Here is a 22,354-nt window from a genome sequence, read left to right on the forward strand (position 1 = left end):
TTGCGGCGACAACACTGCCGTTAAAAAAACCAAGAAAATGCCGAGTGCTCCTGTGTGCAGGCGTCGCGGGAACCACCGAGCGTCCCCGGAGCACGAATGTCAAGACAAGCATAGCCACTTAGGGAGATTGGCAAAGAGTGGCCAAAAACATCCAGCGTTCGCCGTAATCGTGGCGACACTTGCACGGAACGAGAAAGGCTCCCGCTTCGCCGTAATCGTGGTAATACTTGCTTGGGACGAGAAAGACACGTCATAACGTATGCCCCTCCAGGGTGGTGTGGAACGATTAACGCTTCCAAAAAATGAAAGAAGCTCACACTTATAGCAACAATGATGGAGTAAAAGTTATTCCTGCAGCGGAGAAGGAAATCGGCGGCAAACGTCAATTTAACCCGTCGTGATGGTCGTGAAGGCTACGCACAGGTTCTCTTCTAAGACTTATGCGTTAGTGAGAGCTTCCTTCATTCTTTTCGGCAGAACATCAAAGTGCAATAATACAAGGCTGGTTTTTACCTGTCTGAAGAGACGTTTGCTGGCGGCAACATACGGGCCTATCTCAACGGTCAACAACAGCCGAGGATATGGAATAAGACGCTCGTGTTTCTTCTTTTCCTGTCTGGAATGAATCTTTCCACGCCGCGATCTCTACTACAAAGAAAGATTGAGCACATATCATTCATGAGGCAAAATAATCGATCTAGCGCACCCTGACTACGGCATTTCCGTTCTGAAGGTTCACCGATGTAATTCGTGCTTTTCCGCGGGTATTCGGTCGAGAAGAGGAATATTTTACACAGAACTCAGACTGCTCGCGCGTGCAAAGCTACGCATCAATCATGGAGCGCGCCTCGCCCTCCACATACAACAGGGTCTATCATTTTTTTCGTCAACACAGTTGTACCAACCTCGGGATAAATTGTGTGCGCGAGCAAATGAAATGAGCCAGAAAACAAGATACCTGGAAGGCTCTATTGGGTTCTCTACGGAATAAGGCTCAAAATGCGTATTTTCAGGTGTGCGTATAGAATAGCGCTGTATTTGTGACCTGAAGAAACAAATTCGGCACTTTTTTTTCTGTTGGGCCGACCACACTAGAGTAACGTCATTCCTTGTTAAAATAAGCACAATCAGGAGTACGTTGTTTGCTAAAAAAAGAGTACATAAAATTTATTTTATGTAAGTCTAGAACTGCCTAATTCCACCACCGCTCTAAGGACTTGGCTTCTAAGGCCCAACTGAGGAACGCAGGCGGAAAAAGGAACGCCAAGGAATTATAATATGGTGGTATACGGAATGATGTAGAATTTACGCACAACAAATTCATTACAATGAATCCTCACCGACCCTCAACCGTCACAATATGCTTCATTTGCCTGCTTTTTACTCCTTCTACCCAACAGTATGAACGATGCCAACTTTAAGGAATTAGTTACGTATTGTAGTATTCATTAAAATTTTCTCGCGTTTCTATAGCCAAATTTGCTATGTCACAGTTAAGCAATAGCTTTATTGTATTCCTAGACTGTATGTTCTGTCATTGATAGCAAAAGGAGCGTTAATTATATTGTCACATGACTATTTACATTAAAAATACTCGGTGTACGAGAGATATCAAGTCTGCGATACTGTTTATGGTTCTAAAACCAACGCCGTCCAGTGCAAACAAAATTTACACCATCTTCCCGCGAGGGGAACCATGGGCAGATGCGACGCATCGTGGGTTTCCGTTGCGTTTCCGTTATGTTAGCTCGCGATAGCAGGCCTGTTAGTCTCCATTCAAATCATCGGTGGTCATCGGATGTCATCGGCGGAGCGGCGCGGTGGAACGGCGGCGGAACGACTGAATGGAGCGGCGCAGTGGCGCAGTTACCGCGTTTATATGTAGCGGAATGAGAGAGAGCAGCGCATGCGCATATGTTTAACCGAGCGCTAACGCGCGCTGTCACACAGCTGGCACGGCGACGGGAGCGAGCGCCAGCGAGCGCTAAACGCAGATGGCGCTGCGGTGAGAGAACGGCGTTAGCGCGCAGCTGGCACGGCGAGGAAAATGGGGGAGAGACGTACGGACTACGCCGACTACGGCGGACAAGGCGAGTTAAAGAGATGCGTCCCATCTAAAAAGAACAGACTTTAAATCGGATTTTCCTCGTACAGTCAATAAAGCACTGATTAGAAAAATGAAGCCCACTCATTTTCTGAAAAACAAAGGTTAAGGTGAGATTAAAAAAAAAAACTGGGGCAGGTTGCACTAGTGGTGCAAGATAAGAGAAACAGCAGAGCTTGTGGCCACTCTCCCTTCACCGAAGATCCGGCTGTTGCACCCCACATGGATTCGCGAACTTGCTGCTGAAATTTCTCCATGACTGGCAGGCCGGGTTCGTTTTGTCCGCAGGCTTTCACATTTCTCCTAAAGCGGACCGTGTTAGCGTGGGTTAGAGCCAGCGGCAGCCAGCTTCGTGAGCTACGCGACTCTGGCGCAAACTCTGCGTCTGTGCTCTCTACTACCGGCGCGAACGCATGTGATCTGGCGAGGAGAACAGCACATGAGAGATCACTGCTTGAACGCAAATGCTCAGAAGCTGGTTAGATAATGCGAGAGACCCAGGTTAGATTCCGACCACCGGAAACGTTCTTTCCCATGGTTTGTCTCTTTTTATTTCACCAGGCGACGGGCTTTTAGTTCTTGTCTGATGTGTTTATTTTGGGGGGTTAGGTTATCATCTTTTCCCGTTTTGTTATTATGTTTTTACAAACTCCCAAACACAAATCTGCATTTGCCTTCCCGTCTCGTAACGACGAGGCCTGGGACGGGGAGATGGAAGGGTTTTTGCAGGGTATGCGCACCAGAATTCGTTGTTAGGTTTATTTTTTTTCGCTTACAATTATCCCATTGGGCGATAATCCCTGTGAAAATTTCTATCTGGCCTTTTTTCTTTGTATGTGCAACGCACTGCGTGCCATCAAAGCTTTGATTTCTTTTCAATTGGCTGCACATGTTATTGCTTCCCGCCGCTGCTAACCCCGTACCCCTTGAGACATTGGGGACGGCCGAGTGGTCAAGTTGCCGTTTTCACGGCGTAAAGTTCGCGGGTTCGATCTCGGGGGTCTCGCTAACCGCATTTTTTTTGTTGAGGCGTGCACTCCCAACACCTGCTAGTGGGCTCCTTGCCTCCTAGCAACTTTCCCTCACACTTCCTGGCCTAAAATTTTCACCACCTTCACTTCGCCGGTGATGATCATGTTGGGGTAACGTTCCACTGTGGAACTCAAAGCTTAATGAGCTCTGCTGTTAGAAACTGATAAACAATCTTGTATATGCAACAGTTCAAAGGTGAAATCTCTATGGCGACATGACCTACAGCGACGACCATGGACGTTCTGTTTGGGGATTGAAATTGCTTTATATGAACGATATTCCTTCTGTTACGTCCAAAAGCAATCACAGAAAACAATAAGAGCTAATCTGCACCTGGATATTTGTTATATATGCCACTACGGGGTGGATGATCCACCCCATGTACCTACCTTGTAAAGAAGATGGCAAGACCGATCCTGCATGTGTTTATTCTATGGTCGACACTCCGACTTACCGGGTCATATGTTTGCGGGAATCGCTCTGGTAGCGCAACGGCATGCTTTTCGGCTCATTTCAGCAGCGATGTTATAAGGTGGACAGTGGCAATTATGTTGCCCTGCTGGCCAACAATTTGCTGCAAACGCAAACCTAGAGCAAATATTGCAATATACAGCGGTGCACATTATTTAAAAGCAGCCGTCCTTCTGCCACTTGAGGAACAACTAGTACTGGTGAAAAAGGCGCCCGACAGTGCCCAACGCAGACGTCCAGTTTTGTGGCCTGCTGAACTCCCGCCGTGTGAATAACGTTACGTCACGCGGCCTTGAGAACTGTTGCCACAAATTGGCGCTAACACGAGATCCCCTCATCTGAGAGGCATCATTTGCCGCTGTGTGGTTCGGAATACCAAGACATTAAATATGCTGAACAACAGGCTTTGAAAAGTCATGCACATAATTTCACACGAGAAAGGATTTCTTTCCCGGTCATATTTTACTGTTTGAAGTACCCTTCATTTATTACAATCTGTCCGGAGACCCTAATACGCTAGATAACGAAAGGCAAAAATGCTGAGAGACGAGGAGCTCGAGCGTTTTTATGAGTTAGAGGAACCCGGAGACATTAAATCTTGCGTGGAATGTCTAGCCACCATCATTGAGTGTCACCAAGCAAAACACGTTTAACGAACGCAAAGACAACACAGTGCTCCCTAAAGGATCCTCGATATATTGGCGCATTCCACGGCTAACATCGCGACCGCCAGCGTCACGCAAGCCAAACATAACAGACTAGTGGTATAGGTTTTTAATAAATTCCCTTAATACGTGTGTACACCAGATATGACTGCTGCTGCCAGAGCAGGCCGCAAACGCCTTCGTAGGTGAAAGTTTGAGACATCGCCTCTCAGATTTGTTACACGCGGTCACTCTTCGTCTTGCCAGAAGGGGCTTTGGGTCTGCCAACCACAAGAACTGTTGTCATATCCGCAAATTTATAGACTTAGTAAACAAAACCTCTTTTAGCCATCCCCGGCCATACGAATGGCTAAGAAAATTCTTGTTGGTAAGAACAAACCTTTGTTTTAACTACCCCTGCATGTTCTTGGTTCCTCCACTTTCTGTGTACTTGAATTCATTCATCGCTGCTACCACACGCTTTGTTTGTATTTTATAACTTGTTTTAAGTCATGGTATAAAGCTTGTTCCAACGCGACTTGAAGCCAACGCGAAATAAAACGCGGTTTGAAGTAAGTGGAAGTTGTATTCGTACCCCATGCGCCACGTTTTTGCTCCTCGTAATTGTTCAAAATACTAGCGCAATGTTTACTACAGAACTAAATATCAAGAAAGATTAACCAAAATGCGCCTCTATTTATCTCATTGGGCTTAATACTCAGTCATAACAATCGGTGGCGAGGTTCATTGTAAAGAGGTGTTTAGGGAGCCCATATCACTTTTAATAAATGAGGCGTCTTCAGAAGCTGGTCTTTTTTTCTTCAATGTAAACGGAAGAAATACTGAAGTAGTTGAATGCTTTTCTGGTGTAAGAACATACAAAACTACTCATTCCTACCACAACTAGGATTGGTGTAAAAAAAACGCCTCTCTGATTTGTTAAAACTTTGATTTCGACGCGTCATGTGCAAGTGTTTTTGTATGCTGCCGCTTTCTCAACTCTCTATTATGGTGCTCGATACTGTGCCCAGTTCGGTGAAGCCCTTAACCCATCGATTATGTCCTCAAAAATCCATTCCCGTGAAAAGATATAAGCGCGGCGCCCGGGCTAATAGCTTTGAAAGGAAAATAATTGAAGTGCCTGTATTCATTAATTATATTCAAGTGGGATACCTAAATTAAGATTTATATAGGAGTGTACATTTCTTGCAAAGGGTCGTTAGTAGGCGAGGATTATAGCGTCTCCTCTGACAGCCGCGTCCACAAAGCCCGCACTGGTGTCTGCTTTGCGCTGATAAACGCTTATAAAGTCGAATGGTGACATATTAGTTCGACGAGGATATTAGCGCTGCGGGAACGCGGCATTCACGACATCGGTACCGCTTGTTCTTTTCAGTAATCTTCTGTTCTTCCTTCTTCGTTATCGTTAGGGGTTAAAAACAAGAAAACAATTTTTTGGCGTCTGTGTTTGTCAGCTTAATTAAGTGCATGCTTTTTGTGTGCTTTCATAATCTGTTAATGATTAAAGAAATTCTCCAGATGCGCCTTCAAGATGAATCAAGTTCACAGGAACTACCTTTCGTGGGGATCACTTTTTCTTTTGCGTTGTTGTTGAACATTATAGCTTCGTATTTGTCTATTGAAACTGCAGTTTTGGTTTATTAAAAAAAACACCACTAAAATTTCAGTTCTTCCTGATTTTTCCCAGTGCAAACAGAAACTCCGTGCTGTAGGAAGAAAGCGCGTCAACTTACAAAATACAAAATTCGTAGCCCAGGGAGAATTTGGGATTGGAGCTGCTGCATTCACCATTTCTGTCTTCCAAGGATTCAAGGTCAACTGAGAGCGAGACTAGCACGAAGTGTACAGTTTTTTATGCCGTGGCCCCGTAAAGGCAGTGGCCATCCATGCTTGTATAATTGATGAGGTGGGCGTGAGCGAGTACAGCTGCAAGGAGTGGGTCACCTTGAGGGAAAAGGTGAAAGTGCCAGTGCTTGAAAGTGCTTATTCTGTTCAGTCGTGGTGGGAAGGAGCACTCTGGATTATGGGCTGACGGTTTCCAGGTGGCGCCCTTCATCCCTTTCCAGACAGAGCCAGCCAGTAGGACCCAGCCACTTGAAATGCTAAAAAATGTCACTAAATTCACACAAATAAACGCTACTTAGTTAGCTTTTATCTGGTTAGGGCACAATTAAGTTTGTATCCTTATATAGGGTTATAAAGCTTAAGTATACAGTTGTTTTTAAAAGAAAGTGCTCAGATTTACGTGTAGACCATTTCTACAGTGAGGTCATGCGCCTAGGGGAACACGGAATGAAGTGGTAATTATTATTGTCGGTGACTGAATTAACTAACAGTGAATACTTAACTTTTTAGTTGCTGCAGTAAGCAGGCATCTTTGTATTGAAAAGTTAGACGCAATCGTGTTTCTACCAAGATTCCTTTAGCAGAATTTTTTTTTCGCATCCATACACCGAGCTATCGAGCTGCAAAGCTTAATTGCAGTTCGCATGATTACGCATGCTAGACGGTGAAGACCGGCGCAAAGCTCGTCTCTTTAGTTCCGAGTTTCGGTAGCGGTTCCGATTTTAAGCGTCGTATATGTGAACACCAGTACCGGTCTCTTCTTGAATTATTGCAGAAAACTGGCGCAATGTTGTACCTTTAAAACTTTCTGTTATGCCGTAGGACAAGCTCTCGCAATTAAAAAAAAAGAGTATTGCAGATTACGATAACGCCAGTTAGTACTAAAAGGGTGCAAGTTATCACTTTTGCGTATGCCTCCACCCCATTGTCAAACTAAGTACCGTACGCAGCATGAACATCACTAAATGGAGGAGCTTTTCACCAGTCGTCCTTGTTAAGCATTCATGATCATGCGAACGGCAATTGAACTTCGCAGTTTGATATCTCGGAGTGCGGATGCACTAGAAGCATTCTGCCAAAATAAACTGCGTAGAAGCCCGATTGCGTCTACCTTTTTCTTACAAACATGCCTGCTTACTGCAGCCACTACAAAGTTAATTATTCAATTTTAGTTAGCTAAGCCAGCGACATCAATACCTCCCACCTCATTCTGTGTCCCTGTAGGAGCATAACATCACAGTAGAAATGATAATCACGTACATCAAAGCACCTAATTTTAAAAACACCTTTCTACTTAACTTTGATCCCCCTGCAAATTCTGAGCCTTCTATTGCTTTTGAAAGCGAGGGTTAATTTTTGCCCTTTTTGAGTAAAGATACGCAATGTTGACGACAGCCTCATTTCCACTGGGAAAGTTGCTTTCGTGTGAAGGTGTCAGTTGCTGGAACTCGGGGCGAGTGTCTGCCGAGAACCACGCGGCCACCAACGGGGAAAGGGACAATGAATTTGACTGGGCGAGCGCTGTGCTTGCTGAAACCCTGTATTCTTTCTTTCATATCAGCCACACCACCATTGTACTCATTGCCAGCTGTCGCAGAACCAAATTCCAGCTTCTCTTCGGGCTGCCTCTATAGTAGATTCTGTGGTACGGAAACGCCATCTTTCAGCACACGCTGAAAGACGTCGGCACACTAAACAAGGCACAAGGTTCGGCACGTTGAATGGTTAAGTGAGCGTCTATATTTTAATGTGGAAATAACTTCCCATGCGCGCACGTGCTACATTTTGTTCATGGTTTGGAGCTCATGAAGTTATCTTACGTCTACAGAAGTGCTGACTCGTTAGGCGTCACGCTACGGACTCCCGATGTTCATTTTTTACCCTATCATCGAAGCCATGCAAGGCTGCTGAAATCGGCGTATGCCTGTGATGCCTCTAAAGAATGTTTTTTGTCGCATATTTCTTTTTTATAATATTAAAAAAAGGTGTAGGCAAATTTAAAGTCGAAAAGGAAAGAGCAGGAAACGTGTATTTTAAGCATGCATACTTTGTGGACTTTCATTTCCTATTCCAAAAAGCTGTGCAACGTAGGCTGTGCACTGACGTATTTCATGTATGCTGCATCAAACAAAGAAGCTTCAGCCGAAACGCCCTGGCAAAAACATCATCAGCAAAGAGAATTCGACGATAAGCTACAGGTGACCTTGTATTCAAACAATTCAAATGGAATACTAGGTAAAGTATTTAGGCAAATAAAAATGGTTTAGTGCCAGAAAGATTTAGGACTGTGACTCATGGCAGACGACCAAAATGAAAGGCCACGAAAGTATGAATGAGTTAAACAGCCGTATGTTATATGCTATATTCTCTCGGAGTCGCTGTTCGACAAAGCCACGTTAGAACGCGTGTCTGTCCACCATCAGGTCGGCTGTTTCTGTCTGGTTTAATTTTTCGTCTGCCTTTTTTATCCATCGGCTTGTTCTTTATGACGCCCTCTGCCCCTCGCGGACAACAGAAAGTCTGCGATGCCGCATAGGAGAGCAAAGTTGCCCGCTTGTCCCTAGTGAGAGCACCTGACAATCTGTCAGTTCTGGACGAAAGACCAGCCCGGAGCTCCGCATCATCTTTTTGGGAAAGGATACCCTCTCCGCTTCTCTTCACCCGTAGTCAAGCGCCATTGTCCTCGGCTGAGGTGGTTGTCCGCCCGCATCCAGGCACTCGATATGCTTCCCTGCTTTCGCACCTCGGCTAGTGTCGACGGATACGACGGTGACAGGCCACCGAAATGATCCTTTGACGTGGTCCCCTCGCCACACGGCCTCCGTCAGCCCCCGTACGGCAAGCTTCTCCTGTCGTTCACTCCATTGCAACGAATTCTGGTTTCCCACAGGGCCTGGCCCATCTGTTCGCACCACCGCGGTGTCACGGAGTATGTGATTGACGCTGCTGCAGAACAGAGCTTCTTCTTGCGGTAAGTTAAGAAATCACAAGTTTTGCAGCAAGAGATGGGTACAAAACTACTTTGACTCCAGTTAGTTTTTTTTTATACCGACACAGAACCATTTCGCTGCGAACAAGACTGTACTAAAGATAAACGCGAAGGCGGGGGCACAATGATGCGGACTGCCAACGCTTTATTATGACGTGCGTCGAACAGATCACCTGTGACGAAAAAAAAATCTGAAAGTAACTCGTGAAAAATTGTAGAAAACGAAACCCATGCTGACTGCACTGGGTTGTTAATGGGCTAAAGGAAAACACGGAATGGTGGCCAAGAGTTTGCGGCGAAGGACCCCTGCATTAAGCAAATTTCTAGCGTGAAGGGGTGATTGCCCGTATTCTTCCTGTTAATGTCAGGTTAGCAAAGAGGCGATCAACTGATCAAGGAAGGATAAGCAAAGCTTCCTTGCATTTAAAGCCATGCTCCAGTAAGCAGAATCATCAGTAAATGTCCGTGGTTTGCGGTTGTGTATTAAGAACTTCCTTTCACTGTACCTTGTATGTTGTGATACTGTGGAATTGTATGCATAAAGCTATACTGCTAGCCGAAACACGAAAAAAAAAGCTCACCCCTTCTGAAAAGCACGTTTCGTTGTTCACCTTGATCAAGCCCAGAAAAATATTTCAGCGTCTATCTTAGGGGCAACTTTTCTGGCTTTTTGGGAGCATTTACGGTGTTTCTAGAGCACACATTGCGATGTTATATGCAAACAATGAAAATATATCTCGTCTTACTCTAGGAAAGAAAGAACCAATGATTGAAAAAACGAAAGCAAAAGAAAGGGGAATAGGAATTTAGTATCCAGTAGAGAGAGAACCGCTGTGAAATGAAAACTAACTGCAGGGAGTGCTCTTGAGGGAACCCGGCGTGCCTGCCCGCTAAAATAATCATGAGAAGCGCGGAATTTCATAGCGATGCACGTGATAGATGGCACGATTCCGTGGGGGGAGCGAACATGATGAGGAGGAACCACGTTTCCAGGCGGGGAGGGAAATAGCGCAGCCGGCTTGTGAATCGTTCGGTAGTAGATATATGAAATGGAACTTGTTGGTTGCAGATGCTGAGGAGGCCGGCAAGAGCAATGAAACGGCGCTTTCATACGTGCGTTGAAGGGCAGGATGTCATGCGAGAGGGGAGCGTCCCAGGTCATTTTAGAGACAACTCCCATCAACCCTTGCGCTGTTCGCGAGTTCCCCTAGCCAGGGCTGTGTATTTGCGTCCGATATGAGCACAACATTTAGAAGAGGGGTAACTGCAATCTGCAGCTTCGCCTTTTGAGCGGCCAGGCAATACGTGAGTACTACAATGTGGCCGTTTCCTCTTATCAGGCACTCACCATAACAAGACACCCTCTTTTAAACCAAAGGTAGGTAATGATATGTTAAAGGCAATTTTCTCGATGCTGTTGTTTATACAGTAATATATTGAAGCCAGGCAAGAACAATTCCACTTCTGGAGGTTCGAAACAACAACATAAGCGTAAAATAACGTCTAAAATAACTGTGCGAAGGGGTTCCCATTACCAGTTTTTTTTGTTGTCCAAAAGGCGGCTTAGAGCATAAATACATATTTGCGAGTAATGCTTTAGTATTTCGTTGCTTCCTTGCTGTGAATATTGTTTGTTAATTAGGAAAATATTGTGCGACAACCAAACACGTAGACGCGGCAGTTCGTACAAGATGTGCTCCAAATATCACAAACATGTTTGATAAATATCGGCTTAAACGTTACCACAAAATGAAAGTTCTCAGCTTTTGTTTCCTTACTCCATTTCACTTTCCTATGGAAGCTCATGCGACAGTATGTGCAAACCAGGCAATCTCTTGATTAAGTCCCCACTGGCCAAGTTATAAGCCGGCGTTGACCTCCTTTACATGGACACAGGAGCCCGCACAAAGCCCTTGTGATTACGGCTCGCCGTTAACTTTGTATGCATATAAACGCGCGAGCAAGAGTCTTCCAAATGGGAGCGTACCATTATATTCCCCACCTCCTAATCATGCTCAGTAATCCCGTTTATTAAGAGCCATAAAGCAATGCGGGTATATTATGAAAGCTCAGCAAGTGGGTATAAGGGTCCTACCTTCATCGGTCTTCAGTATGCAATGAGCTTACGGAAGAGCATGCGGGGCTTTGTTCTGCGTCCGCCTGAGACGACGTACTGCAACCCACGCGGAAAGAAAAGAACGGACTCGTGAGTAGTCATTTGTTTTTGTGCAGTGCTCCTCTTGCATTAGCTTTGCCAAAGAACAAAACATGCATTCAAGCGGTAAAAAAGAGGACGATAAACCAATGCCGAACAAAGAAACCACAGAAGATAGGCAGTAGCAGTTGCCAATAGAAAAGGCGGGGGGAAGGGGGGGGGGGGGGGGCAGGGCACGCACGGCATCAGTTAAACACGGTTGATTTCACAATTCTAATTTGCGCTCAAAAAGTTGAAGTTGATGTTTTATGAATCAATGTTTCACTTTCTATACCATATGTCGTTGTAGAGGAGGAGGAGGGAAAACTTTATTTTGGTCCTACAGGTAGTGATAATTAACCACTAAGCGGGCAGCTCCAACGTCGGGACCGAAAGGCCAAGCCTCACAGCCACGTCGTGAGCCTGCTCGACAGCCCGGAATTGATCATCCAGGTCAGGACTGCGAAGTGCAGCCTCCCACGTGGACGCGTCCTTGATAGCCGGGTTTTCAATTCGCTCGCAAGACCAGAGCATCTGTTCCAGTGTGACTAATTCACCACAGTTCATGCAATAAGCTTTTGTATACGTCTCAGGATAAAAAATGTTGAGCCTACGCTGGAAAGGATAGGTGCCAGTCTGCAGTAAGCGTAATGTAAGTGCCTGACTCCGGTTTAGTTCAGGATGAGGCAAACTATAAATCGTGCGGTTAAGAAGATAGTACTTCGTTACCTCATTGTATGTCGAAGAGGAGTCTCTGTTCTCAGGGAGTACCGTCACGCCGTGGCGCGGGGCAGAGCGGAGGGTAAGATCGCGCGCTGCCTCATGAGCAGACTCGTTGAAATTCAAAGGGGCTCCTTCAATCACCCCAAGGTGAGCAGGAAACCAACATAAGTAGTGCTGAAAGATCTCACAGGTATGCATAATTCTGGAAGCAACAAAGCCACAGAGCCCTTCTCTAACGCGCTAACGGCCGACTTTGAGTCACTATGCACAAAAGGCCTGCTCCTGTCAACCAGGGCGACCGCAATAGCCGCCTGCTCCGCGACCTCCGGTCTGTCAGTCCGAACTGAAGCAGCGTTGATGACCGTGCCCTCATTATCAACGACAATTACGGTAAATGCCTCCCTCTCTTAGTTAAAAGAAGCGTCAACGAAGCTAACCCTCTGATCCTCATCGCGAATGAGTCTCAGCAGGCAAGCTCCCCTGGCTTGTCTTCTACCCACATTTCGCTCCGGATGTATGTTCCTGGGAATAAGCTTTACTTGATACCGCTGGCAGGCCTTTAAGGGTATACCGACGTGAAGCAGCAAACTCCTCTCCTGAGGAATACCTAACTCTCTCAGAATCTGCCGACCCGCACTAGTCGTAAAGAGTCGTACCATCTGCGCCCTCTCCTTAGCCTCAGTTATCTCCTCCAAGGTATTATGTATGCCCAGCTGGAGAAGCCGCTCGTTGCTGGTGCACATCGGCACTCCCAACACCTTCTTGGTGATCTTCCTTGTCTGCGTGTCAAACTTCTCCTTCTCTGAACGCTTCCACTTGTGCATGGCCGCCACATAGGTAAAGTTACACAACACAAAGGCGTGCATAAGCCGAATTAGACTATCCTCCTTCAACCCCTTCTGCCGGTTGTCCCCCCTCTTCAGTAGGCGAACCGCATTCTCTGTCTTGGCAATACTTTTCGCGATCCTCAATGTGTTGGCGGCATTCGACTCAATCAGCATCCCAAAAACCCTGATGTTATCTACCCCTAGGTATGATATCACCATTCTTCGTGCGAAGCTGGATGGTGATCTTGTCCACGGGAACCCACCCCCTTGGGCCTGGCATAAGGCAAGAAAGAAACTGGTCCACCCTTGAATAAATTGCCTAATATTCTAGCTGATGCCACTAGGGTACATGTTCCGGAGGAAGAGGGCTTTGTCATGGAATAAGATACATGACTGGCTGCACACGACGCATCGTAGATACCTATTACCATTACTGCCGCTTCAGTAACCGGCGAATCACTCACTCCTCACTTCAGGGCTGATGGGTGAGATCAAGGCCAAATGGCGCCAGATTTAAACTGCCTTTGCTTCCACTGCGAGCGCAATACATGCACGTGAAGACCCATTCGCATTGTCATTTTATCGCTGCTGATGGTGAACGTTTTCTCATCCCACTCGGGTCATCCAGCATCTCCTTTGGACTCGTTGCGCGGGCGTTGGCTTTAGAATTTGGCTATGTTGGCTTTGGATTTTAGCAATTTGAATTTTTGTCTTTGGGAGTCTAGATTTCCAACTTTGATTTCACTCAGTTTACATTTCAAAAATTTGCGTTTTAACCATCTTTTCCTTAAAGAAGTGGCTTCCGGGTCTTATCTTTTAAACGCACACCATTACCGGGCGTATGTGTTTTTTTTTTACGCAAACGTAGGAGCACCGCTCTAGCAGGGCGCAAAAGCTAGCCCTGTTTTTTAGGATTGTTATCGTTGTGCTTCGCGCTGCTTGTGCCAGCGCGAGAGAGTCTTTTCTGCAACTTTAATTTTGGTTATGCTTTGGTCTCGCCTCTTTAGTCCCCTATTGAGGCTAAATTCCTCGTATATTTAAGAAAAACCGAACAAAAACTTTGAAATCAAAGACCGATGTATTGTTCCCTTATGAGCTTGAGTTTAGCCTAAAATATGCTCAACATTGCTTTTCACTGGATAGTATTGACATGCATCAGGCGTGCAACAAGTCTGAGTCATTTAAAACGGCCTCGCTCGCGTGTAATTTGTATTCATGCTGTTCGTTATGGCAAAAATGTGTTTTGCTTCGTGCACCGAAGATGGCTTTAAAGAAAAAGAGCACGGTGCAAAAATTGACGCAAAAATCTGCCATAGTTTGCCAAGATACACTCCTGACTTAAAAAGCAACAACAAAGCTATTTGTTTTATTTAGAAGAAAATGCGAGTGCGGTGGTCGGAACGAAGATTTATTGTAATGCAGGGAAAGGGAAGGTGCATACATTAAAAAGATAAGACTGGCAAACAAATCATGTTAAACGGTGACTTCTGTATAAGTAACAGATGAGGGACTCATGCTCTCATTTTTCATTTTTGGGGGGCTCGCGTGGCCGAAGCAATTCTTTTTTGTAATGTGCATTGTTCAGCTACCTTGCGCTACGCGTATTCACCTCTCAAAAGCAACTTCTGAAATGCAACAAACGACGTTGATCCTCTTACAAAAGATTGCTTGGAGGTATATTTATTTTCTGCGATAGAAAATAACGAATCTTTAGGATGACAAAGACAAAAAAATGCTGCTAGACACAGGGTGATTACATGGCAGAGGGACCGTCGTACGGCGGTGGTAGTGTGAACGTAAACACAAGAAATTGAACGGGTCCTCATTTTAAAGTATGTCTAGCCCGAGAACCCGAGTGTTGCATTGAACGACGAGCAAAAAGTAAGGTAAGGCATGCAGTGATCTTTCATTTCCCCAATAACTTATTGGCGTACGCCTCCCAAGAATGATTCTTACGCATCCTTTTTCTGTAATTTTTTTTATGTTCCTGCGTCTTTAAATTTCGTATGCTCCCTGATCACAGGAATCTGCATGCGAAAAAAGGCATCGTGCTTCCATGCAATTTCGGGTGGTTTTCATTCGACTTCATTCCTTTAGTTTCTGCTATTTCACCATACCTCTTTCGGTTGGTGTTTATTACGTCTGATTTTTGCGATGTTTGGTTTGAGTTTTGTTACGCATGGTAGCGCTAATGTTGTTTTGTTTTCTCTTTTTGCCTCCTTTTGCTTTATTTGTGTGTCTGCTTTTTTTTCCCACGCCTTTCTTCACAGATGCCAGATAAGGGTAAAAAAAGTGTAATTGAATCAATTAAAGAATGATGAATGGACACGTAGTTCATGCCGTGATCAGGCTGTATTATGTTTTGTGGTGCAGATACCGTATCGCAGTTAGTGATAGATGCATGTTGATTCAGGTATAACGTTCAGCGGAGGGACATTCATAGGCACCTTTGGTGAAACCTGCGTAACAAGTGGTCCGCTGCGAGTGGTGCAATAACACTACCGGGAATAAAAATTTCTCAGTACGTACAGCTCTCACAAGCTTGCAAAAACCTGCCATGTCCCTTTTTTCCCACCTCAGATACTGTAAAGAGAAGTTACACATCCAGCGCTCATTAAATATCCACAGGTTGTCAAAATTAATCTGGAGCCATCCACTGCGGCGCGCCTCATAGTCCAGGCTTTGCTTCGGCGCGTTAAAATTTTAAAATTTAAATTTTTAGGAAGTTAAATATCCACCCACAATTCCTAAACCCCGGAAATCAAAACGAAATTTCAAACCAACATTATGACTGCGCGGACGACAATACGCCGACCATCAGCTTTGCGGGTTGAAAACAACCAGGTCCTGTACGGCGTGGTTAGACACTTCCGCAAAACCGCGATCTCCGACTAATGCAATTTATTGCCGGTATGGAGAACGGTTATCCTGCAAACTCTAGAAAAACATCTTCCCATATGGCACGCGTCAAAACGGAAAAAGACATCGCCAAATGAATGCTCCAATAGCCATTTTTAAGCCTGCAAGTACAACCAGTCAGAATTTCGGTGCCGAACGCTAAGGGTGTTCTGTGCTGTTTCGTTTAGTGACATATCGTTATATTATGACAAGGTTTGTAACCGTGTTCTCAACCGTTCAGAAATAAAAAATATTTATAGAAAAAATAAATCTGCAATTTTAATGTGGGTTTAGTGTAGGCTGTGCAGTTCGGACATCCCGCTTCAAAATTATTATGCACTCTGTTGTCATCAGGGCAGGTGTTCATACTGCTTCTAGGACGGCACAAGTCCGTCAAAGAGGGTTTCCTGGCATTTTACGAACGGTAGCGCAATCGAAATTGGTGAGGAATTTTCTAGGACCTAAGGTGTGCTGCCGCCTTAGTTGTTATCGCAAAAACTTTCCTCAACAAATGACACTGCTGCGTTTTAAACAGGCGAAAGCTTTCTCATACGGTACGCGTATGCACATACTGACATTTCAGAGACGTATACGTCCGGTTACGGTGCATGTGACACAAATTCTTCATATCCCCAATGGGAGAAAATATTCAGTGCCCTTCCACTTGTTGAAGAAGGATGGGCAGCTAAGCTAGGCGCAGGGCAAAGAGTGAACAAAAGAAACATGTTTGTTTATAATTTGCGTTCGAGTGCATACTTCCTGGCTAATCATTTGAATACAACTTGCACAAACGAAAGAATTATTTTTGTGGACAAACAGGTAACTGCCCGTTTCCTAGCACTCAAAACAGCTTCAAAGAAGGGGGTGAGGCAGGAAAGACATGCCAACAAAATGTTAGCCTGCGTTCACAAAGGCATGTTTCATGTAAAAAAGAAACTCACGTGTAGTAACAAGGACCTAAGATCCAAAAAGAGCCATTTAAACGCGTGTTCTGTGCTTTGTGCTAAATCTTACATGCTCACAAATTAGTAATGTAGGTTACCGCCAGTTATATTCGCAAATGTTTTAGCGTGCCTATGGTCCTCTTCTGTACACGTGTGGTTGTTACCGGTACCACAATTTAGCCTTAAAACCGCGGTGCTTTTTCTGCGCTTAATATTTGGTGCACTTTAAATTCGAGTAGTCCCGAGTTTCTTCTCGTGGGCAGCAGAAGCGCGACATGGTGTCTTCTTGACCAGTACGGTGAAAACAAAACAAAATGAAAATGCTGGTTTACGTCATCCTAACACGCAGTCTACATACTACAATTTCTACTTATGTGCTTTTCGTAGAGCAATTTTGAACTGTGTGAGTTTGTTTCATCAAACAGGCTATTTTTATGCTTTTGCAGGTGTCTAGAACTTACCAGTCAGCCCTGAAAAAAAAAATGCGCATAATTTCATTTTTCCGTCTTAGAGTATTCTCTATAATACTAGGAAACGGCTCTACTTTATCAACTTGGGAAAAAATTAATACTGTTATTTTACTCTTAGTGTTGCAAAAGAAGAAACAACGGAAATTTAAAGGAAGCAAACTAATGACCACTTCTCAAATGATTACCTGAGATTCCGACATAACGTACACATGGGCTTCCCCCTTTATCTGGACCACAATGAGGTGCGCCTAACAGGAACCACCGCATTTTTATCATAAGAGCTGTTAGTTCAATGCGCTGTGGGCACATTCAATTCAGCCGGCCTAAAATCGAAAACAGGCGTAAAACAGAGATATAGCTGTGACTGCGTCTAGATTTTGAATCAAAACCAAAGGCGACATTAGGAAAAGGAGGTTAAACATTCACATTTCACTATCAGCGTGAGCAGACGAACAGATATGACTAAATAATTGAAGTTTTTACGAAGGAGATGTTTGTGTGTCTGTGTATGTGTGTGTATGTGTGTGGTGTGTGTGCGTGTAAGATAGAGAGAGAGAGAGAGAGAGAGAGAGAGAGAGAGAGAGGAGAAAAAAGATGCGTTACTGAAACATTCAATTTGTGAAAAGGCAGCACATCTCACCAGGGCGCAGCAGAGTGATTGCGATTGGAATCTATTTTTCAAATAGTTTGCTTTGTAGTTACTTCATCAAACTGTCACTTCCACTGTGTCGAATTATTCGAAGCATTCTAGAAACCTGGTTCGCTATCAAGCTGATTCAACGCAGACGGCTTCGTTCGCCGTTACATAAAATTTTTATATACTGCAGAACATGCTCAATGGGTTGGGGATTCTTGATTACTTACTTCGGTGGCTATTTCCAGACTGTTGGGAGGAATTAAACTTCGCGTAAAGGCAGAAAACTAAGTAGTTCGTTTCTAAAAGCGTTCACGCTTTAGTGGGTTCTGTCTATACATCCTATGGGCAGGCGACCAAGCTGAAATAGAAAAGTCATTTCAGATGCAGTCCCAAGTCGCAAGCCCGTAGTTTTTTCGCTAATGAAGCGCGAAATTAGAATGGAAAAGCAAAACCGGACGGTGTAGCAATTTTTTTTAGTTCGCGTCCGTGACCCAACCATGCCGACTAGCCGGTCAGAAAAGGCGTTTTTTATTTACCTTTCACAACGCAACATTTACGCCTATTTTACTTCATGCTTTTCGCTAGCCCCTATTCATTCAAATTTCTCAAAGAAAAAAAGGAGACTAATCCCCTTGGGATTCGAGTTCGGAGCTGTGGTGCCCGTCGGGAGAAGCCGGATTAGACCTAATTCCAAAGCCCACGCGAAATGGGAGCTAGAATAGCCGTGAGTTTTTTATTGCAATCGAAGCTCGTTCGGGGCCGGGGCCATTTATCTTCGAGTTGAAGAGCGTCGCCAAAATTCGGCTCCACAAAAGGCACTTTCTTGTTTTTTAGCCAGAAATATAAGTTTCTTTTCTCTCATTTTTATATAGTTGACGCTCCAGTTTCTCTCGCTTCCTATGTTTGAGGGAATTGGTGAAAGAGCATAAACGCTTCATCTACCGAAGGACTATATTAAGCTACCGTTCTGGAATAACGGTGAGAACTATTCTACTTTTTCCCCGAGGATTTGGCTGGGTGTAAATTGGGCATTGCTTGCGAATATGAAGGTATGGCGCTTGCTGAAAATTCATCGCGCTCAATTGAAGTTTTGAGGAAAAACAAAAAAACACACATCTGTATATTGTCAGAAGTTTCACAACTGAAAAAATAAAGATTGTCATCGATCTCTGTTGAAGGTTTTTTGGCCGTGAAACTGTATAGATATCAATAGACATAGTATTGCAACATTACCCACTCGTTTGCTCACATTAGCAAGGGACAGCAGTATTCATATGACCGCTCCCTTTTCATTGGCCTTCATAGTTTATCGTGAGCTACGATGATTGACCGCCGTGCTGAGCCTGCACACTCAACTAAAAGCGGGCACGCGCTCACGTGCGCTGGCGATCGGACGCACCTCACATCGGCTCCGCGAGGAATGAAAGATTTCGGCGGTTCAAATTGCCCCAGCTCGACCCGAAAGGTGTGTACGGATTCAGTTTGACGAGATCTACGTCCTACTGAAAGAATTTTGCAAATCGTTGCACTTTTGGGCATTTTAGGCCCATAGTTCTAAAATCGAGGTGGCGAGCGCGCTAGGCCTAACGGGCCGGCGTGGTCCGCCGTCGGCTTCGGCCGCATCGGAGCTCGCCTCGGGCCTCACCGGAGAAGAAATGACGTCGTCGGGACCTTCGACGGACATGGAAGTGACTCAAACGGAAGTCCAGGATGGATTTCTGGACCGCGGCTCAGGCCGCACGGCGATTGCAGTGCGTGGCTTAGACGTCGACGACTCGCCGTCGGGAAGCCACGCCGGATGGGTGGTTGTAAATCGTCGCAGCCGACCGACTAAGAGGGACTCGACCGAATCTTCGCAGCAGGTTCGTCAGCCCGGTAAGCGTTCTTCGACTTCACAACCATCGAGAGCGCAATTTGCCCAGAGAGTGAACGCGGCTTTTACGAAAGCAGCAAGGATGCCTAACATGCCCATTGGAGAGCATAAGGTGGTTGTTCGGCCACGTGGCGGACTGCTAGTGGGGAAATTGGACCCGCTCGTGCTCGTGCGAGCCATGGCGGCGGCAGCCAAGATAGAGTTGAATGCCTTTATGTCGGACAATGCATGCCCAAACGCTAACCAGAACATCTTTGTGATCGGAACGGCCAGCGAAGAGCGAGCCGGTCCGTACGACCGCGTGAGAGAGATTTCTGTCGGAGGCCGCAGCTACGCGGTGTTTGCCTACAGAGTTGCGCCGGAGAACACGGCTAAGGCAGTTATAGACAACATCTCCCCGGAACAGTCGGCTGAAACCATCAACGAGTGCGTTATCCAAGACCGTAATCCCACGGTGCTTGCCGCGCATAGGATTGGAAGTTCCAGTTCTGTGATCGTGCTGTTTCAGGGCACCCAAGTCTCGTCGTACGTTAACTTCGCGGGCGTGTGGGTGAGATGCCGCCTGTATAGGCAGCACAAGGAAGTGTGTAGAACGTGCGGGAAAACTGGACACCGCAAAGATGTATGCCCGCACCCGGAGCTCAGAATATGTTTCGCCTGCGGTCGTAACAACCCGGGCCCAAACCACGCTAACGAATGTAAGCCGAGATGCAAATTGTGCGGCGGACCGCACGCATCGGGCATGGGCAACTGCAAGAACAAGTTCAAAACGCCATTTCTAGTCCGACAGCGTGAGCACGAGCGCAAGATGGCGGCCGAAAAGGCGGCGAAATCTGCCAGCCAGGCAAACAAGGTCCGGTTTCCCGGAAAGGAAGAATTCCCGAACCTCCGAGAAGCGGGCTTACGTCACGCGAGCCGCAGCAAGAGCCGCGGCAAGAGCGGAGAGAGAGGGAAGAGCGGAGAGCGGAAGAGGAGCCAATCACGCAACCGCGCGACTTGGGCGACCGTTGCTAGGCAACGCGAGGAAGCCGGCAGCGCCCCTAGCGGCGCTGGCACCGCGCCAAGCGGAGAACGCGGGTGCTCCAAGACCCCGGCGAGGAAACCGAACGACCCGATGACGTCAAAGATGACGCAATTGGAGAACACGATCAAGATGTTGCAAGAGACCATCAAGCAGCAGCAGGAAACCATCAACAAGCTCACGGCAGCGCAGAAGCCGGCGTCCCCGTTCACGTGGACGCTCGGATCGGTCCCCAAACCGGCGAGCTTCACGGCCCTCGGGGTGAAACCGATGGCTGTGGAGCCGTCGACGCCACCGGCCATGCCGTTTACCCCGGCGCCGGAACAGCAGAAGATCCGGCCTCCCCCAGCAAAGCTGCGCAGGGGGAAGGCACCGGAATCGGACACCGAAACCAACAGCGCCATGGGCGAAAACAGCTCGGGCGATTCTCAGACCTCATCGGACGCCGGCATCAACTACGCCGTCAGAATTCGCAAGATGAACAAAAGGCTCGATTGGCACGAGCGGGAAATCAAGGTTCTGAACGAGAAGGTGACCCATCTCGACGAGCGAGTGAGTCGCCTGGAAGTCAGAGTGGAGAAGGGTTTCGCCGAAACGAAGCAATCAATCGAAGAGCTCAAGCAACTCATCATGGGCCTAGCAAGCAAGATAGGCCACGGTAACCAGGAACAACAGCAGGGTCTGACTCCGAAACATGGATAGAAGACCCGGCGATCAACTCAGGATTTGGCACTGGAATGCGAACGGGTTTCGGTGCCGAAAGGCAGTATTACAGCAGCACCTGCGATCGCTAGATGCATCGGAACTCCCCGACGTAATAGCGGTGCAGGAGACGCACGCGGAAGATTCCACGAAGATGACCCTGCCTGGATACCGCGCACACGCCTGCCCGCCGAGCGCCCGCACCTGCGGGAAGGGGGCGGCACAAGGCGTATGCACGTTCGTCCGCAAAGGCATAGCGTACATCAAGCACGACAAATTCCTGGGTTCCCGGGATTCTGCGATAGAGCTCTGTGTAACCGAACTGGCCATAACGGGACGGCGAAGCGGAAGCAGAAGAAATAGGAAGACGTCGACGACGATCTACGTTGCCAACGTCTACAGTAATCCGCAACACGGGAAACAGAAATTTAAGACGCTGTTTCACAAAGTCAAAGAAGCCACCCTTCAGGCGGGGAGGGACGTGGCGGGAAGAGGAGACGCGACAGCCATCGTCTGCGGCTACTTTAACGCACAGCACACCGAACTCGGCTACACGCACACGACGGCCAAGGGCAGAAGCCTGCTGGACAACGCGAGCGAAGCCGAGTACACGTTACTCACGAACCCGGCGCACCCGTCACGCATCGGAACGTCGACTGCCCGAGACACAAACCCGGACCTCGCCTTTGCGATCCTGCCCGACGGTGGGACCGCGAGGTGGCGGAACACGGGCCACAACTTGGGCAGCGACCACTTCATCATCGAGATCACGATGCCGCTGAGCCATTCCCGCGAGGGAAGCGGCGGCAAGGTTACCAAGCACAAGCTGGTCGACTGGCACAAGTTCCGCGAAACGGAGCTTGGAGAAGTCGAAGACATCGAAGCGTGGACCACCAACATGGTGGCCGCGACAGAGGGCGCCACCGAAGAAATCGAGGCGCCGGGTGACGTGGAGAGGA

Source organism: Haemaphysalis longicornis, unplaced genomic scaffold (assembly GCF_048455015.1).
Source record: "Haemaphysalis longicornis isolate Haplotype H1 unplaced genomic scaffold, Haemaphysalis longicornis Haplotype H1 scaffold_3, whole genome shotgun sequence".
Classification (NCBI taxonomy): Eukaryota; Metazoa; Arthropoda; class Arachnida; order Ixodida; family Ixodidae; genus Haemaphysalis; species Haemaphysalis longicornis.